Genomic DNA, 10,312 nt, shown 5'->3' on the forward strand with positions numbered 1-10,312 from the left:
AAAGAGATGAATGTATAATCTATGACCAAACTGGACCTTCCACCTAGAACTTCTGATTCTCAGTCCAGAACTCTTTTACCTTACCAGAAATTTTTCCTCCAAGGCCAGGGACTTTTAACTTTGTAAGGCTGTAAAATCTCCCCCAAAATTTATTACACAAATTGATCCTCAGCAAATTTATATTGTGAAACTGGCCAGTTTTGTCTATGATTTAAGTATCTTTCTCTACAAATGTTATCTCGTTAAGGTTCACCATGAGTAAAGCTCTAAAAAACTATGACCAACGCTGGCATTCTAAATCTCCTAAACCTACCAGTGAGCTGATGGTACTTTGGCTAGAGATACTAGGAATCTTTCATGCTGAATTGATTCAATGACACATATTTTAGTTGTAGAAACAACATGTTCATTAAAACATATCAAGTCTGACATTTTTAGATGTCAGATGTAGATTGCATGAAATAAAGTCTTAACTCAAATGCTACAAAACTTACAAAGTGTTTTTTTTCTGTGACAAGCCAGAGTGTGGAGTCCATCTTTGCCTAAAAAGAGATTCAGGAGCCTTAGACATGAGGGAATTGATTCCTCTGGAATAATTGATTCTAGAATGGAGAGCAGGATTAGGGTGTCTTTTGTCTATTCTGCCATATTTCCAGAGAAGTTGTTAGAAACTGGATAACATTTTTCAGGACTTTCCAAAGGCTTTTCAAGAAAACAAACCCCTGATCCTTTGGTGCTTGGGTTTAAAGGCAATCAAGGCATTTTAATTGTTACCTGTTTGCTCTGCTTTCTCTGTTTAAACAGAGTGACTCTAGAATCATAGCCAAAGGTGCACACATTCTAGATAAACTACAATGGGTTTGCACAGTTTCTATTCTTCTTTCAAGGATCCCCTTGGAAGATACTTTCTGAAAGGCCCATTGAGTTTTGAATCTCTTTTCTACTGGATTATTTCTAGTTAAGATCGTGGAATTTTGCAACTCCACCCAAGCACTGGGGTCCTCTGACCTATTCCTTATCTTCTCGTGGTAACTCATCCATCAAATTTTCTCTTAAAAACAACTTCTTTCTTCATTTAGCATGGAGTAGGAGAGACTCGGTATTAGAACCTATTAACAGAGATAGTGTAGCATAATAGAGCATTTTTCTGGGAGTCTGGAGAGCTGTGGTTGATCATTGTGTAACTCATGGCATCTTCACCAAGCCATTTATCTGTGATGTGAGATTTTAGTCATTTTTATGATTGTTTACAACTTTAACATTCTATGGTTCTGTAATGCAAATTTTGAAAATGGGTACCAAGTTCAGTCATTCTGACCTGGCACTCTGCTGGGGACATGGTGATGTGCTGGACATATGATGACTGAATGAGGGAGTGAATGAATGACAGTGTCAGTCTCGCATGATTCCACTATCTTTGATCCCACTATCTTTGATCCCACTGATACAGAGTCAGTTTGGCACAGCACCCAAATTAATAAATTCTAATGCCAAGACGTCCAACCACTCAGCATAGATGTCATTTGCCCTGCTCTGTGGAGATGAAAGCAGAACATTGTGTCCTTGCGTTCATGGTCTTTCTTGGCTCCAGGATGGGTGACTGAGACTGTGGTGATACTACAGGTGAGCAATCCTCTTAACTTGAGCTTCTAAAAGCTGCCCTTTGTTTTGGGGAAATGGACCTTGGCATAGAATCAGGGATCAGGCTGCTCTGTTCCCAGGTTCCCAGGGTTGGCAATTGTTATCCAGAGTGTGTATAGAGACTAGAAAGAGAGATAATAATCCTTTAAAAAATCTGGTGGGGAGGTACCCGCTTGTGGGGTCGAGGGAAATCACCTGGAGTACACATCCAGCCCCTCACAACTCTGCTTGCTGGTGGGAAGAGCAGAAACAGAACAAAACCAACATTTAATTTACTGAGTGCTTGCTATGGCGCCACATACGAAGCCAGCACTTAGGTTGCTCTTGGAGCCGTCACAAAACCCTGGTGGCGACATGTTTAGCAAGGAGCACAGTGGAGATACAAGGACAAATCAGCATCACTAAAATTCAGGACTTGTTCACGATACTGCTATTAATATGTAGCTTCAGATGAGAAGTCCTAATGGATAATAAAAAGTTCCAAAAAACTTTTTCAGGATTATTTATGGACTGTTTATGCATGTAAGTATTAGATTTTTGTTAGCACCTTCCCTTCCCTTAATAAATAAGATTTATTAATAAGGGGTCTAGTGTCCTCTTAGTTTCATGGGGCCCATAAACTCAGATAGAAAATTTTATGTTTTTCATTAATCTCTAGCTGATATTAATCATTTCCTTCCATATTGAATGTTGGCAACAAACTATAAGAGTGTAGCAGTGCTGAGACTTTGTTACCAATAGAAATATGTGAAAGTACAGGAATTAGATGGTTCCATTTGCGTCTTTGAACTTGCTAAGACATAAAGGCCACAGTGTTTTCATTAGCGTGGGAACATTCTTGTCAATGCAAGCAGGAAGCCAGGCAAAATGAAGGTGATTCTCACTTCTGTCTGTTCTGAAAATACATCTCAGGATTAGAATTTTTCCTAATAAGAAGGCTCAGTTTGAAAAATTTGGCATGTTTCTAAATGTAGTTGTGCCATTTTGCCAAACCCTTTTCTTGAGGCTTCCATATGTTTTCTCACCAGCTTTCCAAATGAAAGGAAGCTCCACTTACATGGGGTAAACTTTAGTAAATCATATTAGAACTGGTTTGTGGGCTGCAGCTAAGAAAAAAATCTGTAATTCATTTTCCTTGTCAAATAGAATAGTTGATTTTTTAAAAAAGCTTTGAGGTAGTCATTGAGGAATCGGCACCTTTGCCATACTCATTCATTTTACAATCGGATGAAACGAAAGGCATCTTTCAGTGTAACTAGTTCCCCTTTTCCTTTGGGTATTGCTTGCTCTATGCAGGCTGTTAAAATCATGGACATCTTTTGGAAATTGTAAAAGTCAACTACTTTTTGGCAATGTTAACAAGGTCATTTTATCATACAAAACGTTGACTGAGACAGAGGTTCTTTTCTGTCTTCACAGATGGAGCGCCTATGATGCTTGGTGACCATTTGTTTTTGCTACTTTAGTGAAAAAGGAAGGTCTTCACGACCTGGCCATTCACTTGTTTTACAACAGACATATACTGACAATGAAAACTCTTCAAACAACCCTAAAAGAAATTCTGTCATCAGCCAAAAAAGCCATCAACTTTATCTGAAGTAGATTTCTAAATCATCACATTTAAAAAATATTTTCGTGGAGAATAATAAAGTCTTTTCTATCACATAGAAGTTTTCTGGCTTTCAAAGTGACAAGCCTTAGACTCCATTCTGATAAGAGAAGTCTCTCTCTTTCTTTCTCTCTCTCTCCCTATCTCTCAGAAAAAGAAAACCTACTCTTGAAAAATATTGAGAGAACTTTATTCATGGCCTTGTTTACCTGAAAGAAACTTTTTTAAAAATTAAATTTATTGGGGTGACATTTGTTAATAAAATTATATGTTTCAAGTGTATAATTCAATAATACATCATATATATATTGCATTGTGTGTTCACCACTCAAAGTTAGATTTCCTTTTGTCACCACGTATTTGACCCCCTTTACCCTTTTTTTACCTTCCCCATTCCCCCTTTCCTCTGGTAACCACTAAACTGTTGTCCATATCCATGAGTCTCTGTATTGTTCGTTTGTTGCTTTAAGTTCTATATCCCACATTTCTGTCTGACTTATTTCACTTAGCACGATAATTCAAGATCCATCCAAGTTGTTGCAAATGGCAGTGCTTCATCTTTTCTTACAGCTGAGTAATATTCCATTGTATAGATGTACCACAGCTTCTTGATCCAATCATCTATCGAAGGGCATTTTGGTTGTTTCCATGTCCTTGCCACTGTGAATAATGCTGCTATGAATATTAGGGTACACATATCTTTATGGATAAATGTTTTCAAATTTTGGGGGTAAATATCCAGAAAAAAGGATTGCTGGGTCATATGATAATTCTAGTCTCAATTTTTTGAGGAAACTCCACACAGTTTATCACAGTGGCTACACCAATATGCAGTCCCACCAGCAGTGTATAAGGGTTCCTTTTTCGCCTCATCCTCTCCAACATTTGTTATTACTTGTCCTGTTGATTATAGCTATTCTAACAGGTGTGAGATGGTATCTATTGTGGTTTTGATTTGCATTTCCCTAATAGCTAGCAATGTTGAGCATCTTTTATATATTTGTTGGCCATTTGTATGTCCGCTAGGGAGAAGTGTCTGTTCAGGTCCTCTGCTCATTTTTTGATTGGATCATTTGGGGGTTTTTTTGTTTGTTTGTTTATTTTTGTTGTTATTGAGTTGTATGAGTTCTTTGTATATTTTGGATTTTAGGTCCTTATCAGAGGCATTGCTTGCAAATATATTTTCCCATTCGGATGGTTGTCTCTTTACCTTGTTGACGGTTTCTTTTGCTTTCTATGCAATTTATTGTTTCAGGTCTTATATTTAGGTCTTTGATCCATTTTGAGTTAATTCTAGTGTTTAGAGACACATAGCAGTCTAGCTTCTTTTTTTCTTTTTCTTCTTCTTTCCTTTTCTTTTTCTTTCTTTCTTTCTTTCTTTCTTTCTTTCTTTCTTTTCTTTTCTTTTCTTTTCTTTTTTTTTTTTTTGCATGTGGCTTTCCCATTTCCTCAGTACCATTTATTGAAGAGACTTTCCTTTCTCCATTGTATGTTTTTGGCTCCTTTGTCAAAAATTATTTGCCCACATACACAGGGATTTATTTTCGGGCTCTCAATTCTGTTCTGTTGGTCTGTGTGGCTGTTTTTCTTCCAGTAACATGCTGTTTTCATTATTGTAACTTTGTAGTATAATTTGAAGCCGGCAGAGTGATACCTCTGGCTTTGTTCTTTTTTCTCGGGATTGCTTTAGCAATTCTGGGTCTTTTGTGATTTCATACAAATCTGATGATTTTTTGTTCCATTTCTTTAAAAAAAAAAAGTCATTGAGATTTTGATGGAGATTACATTAAATCTGTACATCGCATTGGGTAATAAGGTCACTTTACCTATGCTGATTCTTCCAATTCATGAACACGAATATCTTTCCATTTCTATATGTCTTCTTCAATTTCTTTTAATAATGTCTTGCAGTTTTCAATGTATAGGTCCTTAACATCTTTTGTTAAGTTTACTCCTGGGTATTTTATTCCTTTGTTGCAATTGCAAAAGGAATTTTTTTTTAAAGTTGTTTTTCTGAAAATTCATTGTTAGTGTATAGGAATACTATGGATTTTTGTCGGTTGATTTTGCATTCTGAAACTTTCCTTTGTTTATTGTTTCTAATACTTTTTTTAGTGGAGTCTTTAGGGTTTTCTATATAGAGAATCATGTCATCTGCAAAAACTGACCGTTTGACTTCTTCATTCTCAATTTGGATGTATTTTATTTCTTTCTCTTGCCTGATCTAGCTAGGACTTCTAACACTATATTGAATAAGTGTGATGATAGTGGACAGCCTTGTTTTGTTCCTGATCTTAGAGGAAAGGTTTGTAGTTTTTCACCATTGAATACGGTATTAGCTAAGGGTTTGTCATATATGGCCTTTATTAGTTGAGGTCCTTACCTTCTGTACCCATTTTATTGAGTGTTTTAATCTTAAATGGATGTTATATCTTTTTTTTTAAACACCTACAGCACCTGGTATTACTATGGATGTCATATCTTGTCAAATGTTTTTGCTGCATTTATCCTTTATTTCTTCATGTGGTCTATCACGTTGATGGACTTGCATATGTTGAAGCATTCCTGTGCTCCTAGAATGAACCTCACTTGATCATGATGTATTATCTTTTTAATGTATTGCTGTATTCGATTTGCTAGTATTTTGTTTAGAATTTTTGAATCTGTATTCATCAGAGCTATTGGTCTGCAGTTTTCTTTTTTTCTGTTATCCTTGCCAGGTTTTGGCCTGGCAAGGTGATATTGGCCTCATAAAATGAGTTAGGAGGTATTGCCTCTTTTTCAATTCTTTGTAAGAGTTAGAAGATAGATATTAAATCATCTTTAAATATTTAGCAGAATTCATTAGTGAAGCCATCTGGTCCTGGACTGTTACTTTTTAGAAAGTTTTTGATGATTGTTTCAATTTCCTTTCTGTTTAACAGTCTATTAAGATTTTGCAGTTCTTCAAGATTCAGTCTAGAAAGGTTATATATTTCTAAGCATTTGTCCATTTCTTCTAGGTTATTGAATTTGGTGGCATATAATTTTTCATAGTATTCTTGTATGACCCTTTGTATTTCTGTAGTATCCATCGTTAATGTCTCCTCTTTCATTTCTGATTTTGTTTACTTAAGTCTTTCTCTTTTTTATAGGTTTTTGAGTGAAATTAAACTAGATAATTTTTTTGTCTTAGTCAAAGACTATTCTTTTTCCCTTTAGAAGATCGCAATAATAATGACTATTAATTTCGTAAGCACCTACACTGTTGGAAACACTACAAACTCATTATCTTAAGTCCTCATGTAAGCATACTCACATGGTATTTATTATGCCAAAGAGTAGGCAGTTTCCTAAGGACTCCGGATACAAAATAGTACTTGAGAAGAAAACAAATACACTTCTTTTCTATTAAAGATATTTACTTTGTAGTTAAAAACCTTCTCACGAGGAAATCCCAGATGGCTTCACTAGTGTATTCTACTGAACATTTCAGAAAGAAATAATACTAATTCTCAAAACAGTCCTCCAAAAAATTGAAGAGTTAATTTATCCTAACTCATTTTCTGTAGCCAAATTACCCTTATATGAAAACTAGATAAAGACATCATAAGAAAAAAAATTCAGTCTGTGACATAGCTTCCAAACTCTAGAACCTTGCATGCACCTTTATCTCATTAAAGAATGCCACTAACTTGTTTATTTGCAAAACCAAGGGGGAAAAAGTGGTGAGAGAATGTCAGGATAGAAGCTTAGCTATCTATCAGCTTACAATTTTATCTTAACCAGGCTTGTTTGAAGAATTAGTACATATATATGTATTTAGGGTATTTCACTACTTTTTTAAAGCTTCAGACATACATACATATTATAAATAAAAATGTATGTTTTAATATTATCGGTCATCAAAATATCTCCTTGAAAAGGAAAAAGAATATTAATGTAAGAGCACATGAATGCCAAAAAAGCAAGTTAGAAAAAAATAGTGAATGGTACAATTTATATGTATAATATGTTATTGCTTTCCAAAAACGAAGGTGTTAAAATAAATAATAAGGTAAAAGAATAAATTTATTGTGTCTAGGAGTATTCTATCCCTCTTTCTGGAACTTACTAGCCAATTCCCCTAAGATGCCAGAGGTTCTAGAAGATTTTGTAAATATAATTATATGATTGACCATTTATATTTTTAAACTCTTTTATTAATAAAGTATTGGAAATAAAAAAGAACGTCATTGATCTTGATTCTGCTTAACAAAGTCCTACAATTTCTAACATTGTATCCCTCCATAAATTAATTGTTCTCTTATTCTAGTCGATGGCGATTGATTCCTCCTCCGAATAGATTTTAAACATTTGAGTGGATCGACTGTACTATGAAAGTATCTGAAAGAAATTGGGTTCTATAGCAGTGAACTTCAGAATAGGCTTCTTAGACAAAGAGAAACGTTTTAAATTCATACACATAGAGGTGGAAATATTTGAAAAGAGAGCAAGGAAACTAACTAGAAGACCAGCAAAAGTAGCTACAGCAGCCATGCTAAAGAGGTTGAGGCTTAGGCTTGGTTGTATCCATAGACGTGGTCCAAATATAACTTAGTTAAGAGACATGGGAAAGAAGAACAAGTGAACTTAATGAGTTGTCAGAAGGAAGAGAGAGGAGGATAAAGAAAAAATCATATTGGGCTGTAAGCAATCTTTAAGCTGTTTTCTCTTTGAATAGGTGCCGGGGTTTTCTTAACATATAATCTCTTTGTGTGTTTGCATGGATAAAATATAATTGGTGCAAAATATAATGTCAATTCTCTCTCTCCTTTATTTTACCTGCCTCTAACTTCTCCCAGCTGTGGACCAATGAGTATATTCTTCTTAAATTCCCTATCCTGTGATTGGCTAACCACTTGGGACTCAATATGATATGGCTACAACTGGATGTGTTTTTGAATAATAATTGAATTTGTAGTCTCTAACTGAATTCTTAGAAGACATACTGAAAGTGTGAGGTGAGGTAGTTGCTTACCTTCACCTGAATGATGTTTCCTTTACCAGCCCAGTGTAATGCAATTTTGCCGAATCAAGGAATCTAACAAAATATGTGGGTGTGCCGTGCATTGTGTGTGTCTGTGAGGCAAAGCCTGATACCAGGGCTCAGTAGGCTAGTTGGTAGCATCACACATAGTAAGTTGAATAAGCAGAGAATATGAAGGTGGCTCCCATCTCTGCTTCACTTAAATCCCCCGCCTTCTCTGGGATGAGGTAATTTCTGTCTTGTTTTCCTCCAGTGACCTCTTTCCTGTGCAGACTTTTTGGTTGAAGACCTGTGCTGACTGTGGAATGGAGAGAGGAAGCAGCACACCCACTCTCCTAGAGGCAGGGCCTCTCAATACAGCTAAATAAAATGTACCTTTTATAGCCCAGGGCACAACTTACAGAGCAGAAGACTGGGAGGAGAATGCAGCTTTAAATCATCCCACATTCTATCTAGTGCACCATTACTGGGCCCTTCCTGGAGCTTAATTGCCTGCTTCATCATCCTTTTTCCAACATATATGGACTGGGTCTTTTTCCTTCTGCTCCCAGGGTCCCTCCTGGTTTTGTGCTGGTCTTCCACAGAAGGTGAGTCCCAGGGCAGGGAGACAAAAAGGACAGGGGGATAGGATCATTTTTTGATGACAGAACATCAAAATATGTTCTAAAGTCCTGATCAGGAAGCTACAAGGATAGTGTTTGTAGGGTCTAAGCCCTTGAGACCTTGGCTACTCACCACAAGAACTCTTCCTGCAGACCTTGTGGTACCTGCTGTCCAGTGGCTTCACCAAACTCTAGTTCCTGGAATGGTGTGAGGGGAAAAGGTGATAAGGAATCATGGGGGCCTATACATGGGAACGTTAGAAAGCTATATCACCTTTTAACTCAACTAAGACTGGGGTCTTAATAAGTAACTCAGAAGAAAGATCCTTTTATCCTTTCCCCACTGGATCCTGGTTGTTTTCAATTAAGCAACCTGACTAGCCCTACCAACAATAAAATGGCATTTCAGTGTCTCCTTTAGAAGCCACAGCTGCCAGCTGAGCCTATAAATAAAGAAAGGCAAGGGCTACCTGGTAACCCCATGATGCCTAAAACCAAGTTGCTTAATAGATCTGGACCCTGCAGGGAGGGTCCATGAAGGTTGAATGAGGGAAGCCTGGAAAGTCCCAGGTCCTGGCCTCAATCCCTACACCTAAAGTGCAGCCTTTTTCCTCCTCTCTTTACCTAACTACTTGGCTTCCCTTGGTCTCACTCCATGGTTCTCATATAATGTCTAGATTCTACAAGGAGATTTCCAGTCTGCACGTCCTGCGATGAATTTGTTGGCAAGACCTGCAGAAAGAATTTAGGTTCCTGTCAATCCCAACATCCTGACTTTGCATGCCAGACCAAAGACGTGTATATTCAGCATTTCACTGGAGGTAAGATGAAGGCAAGAGAAAAAGGAGGGAAGGGTGATTGAATTTTATGACCTGGCTTGGGAAAACAGAGCACTAGAGGAAGAGTCAAAATTCCCTAGTTTCCTAGCTCTGGCATGAACTCATCTGGTGATCTAGGGCAATTTTCTTCCCTTCTCTGAGTTCGAATTTCTCATCTGTACAATGCTTGGGCTTTAGCGGATGACCTCCAAAACCCACCTAGCTCTGATATTCAGTGACTAAATCTCTCACAGGTACAGCTGTTACAGCTCCTTGCTGTAAATGTATGTGGGTACCGAGGGTGAGAGAAGGAGACTGCCCCTTTTGCGGAAGGGTCTTCGAGTCTCAGGCTCTGCCTAAGGGGACAGGAGGGGAGAAAGGGGCTGCTCACTCTGCCACATTCCCTTTCACGTCCAGAGCCTAACCTGGGTCTCTCTGTTATTCTCCCATTCTCTTCAGAATACATCTACCAATACTCGGTCCTGGGCTGCCCCAAAAGATGTGTGCAATACATACGTATCACCAACAGGGAGAAAAATGTGTTCTCCTGTTGTAATCGAACCTACTGCAATAGCTAGTCAGTGAAGGATGAGATTGCACTCACTCCCCTCCTCTCAGAGAAGTTAGAATTCCG

This window comes from Pteropus alecto, unplaced genomic scaffold (assembly GCF_000325575.1).
Source record: "Pteropus alecto unplaced genomic scaffold, ASM32557v1 scaffold135, whole genome shotgun sequence".
Lineage (NCBI taxonomy): Eukaryota > Metazoa > Chordata > Mammalia > Chiroptera > Pteropodidae > Pteropus > Pteropus alecto.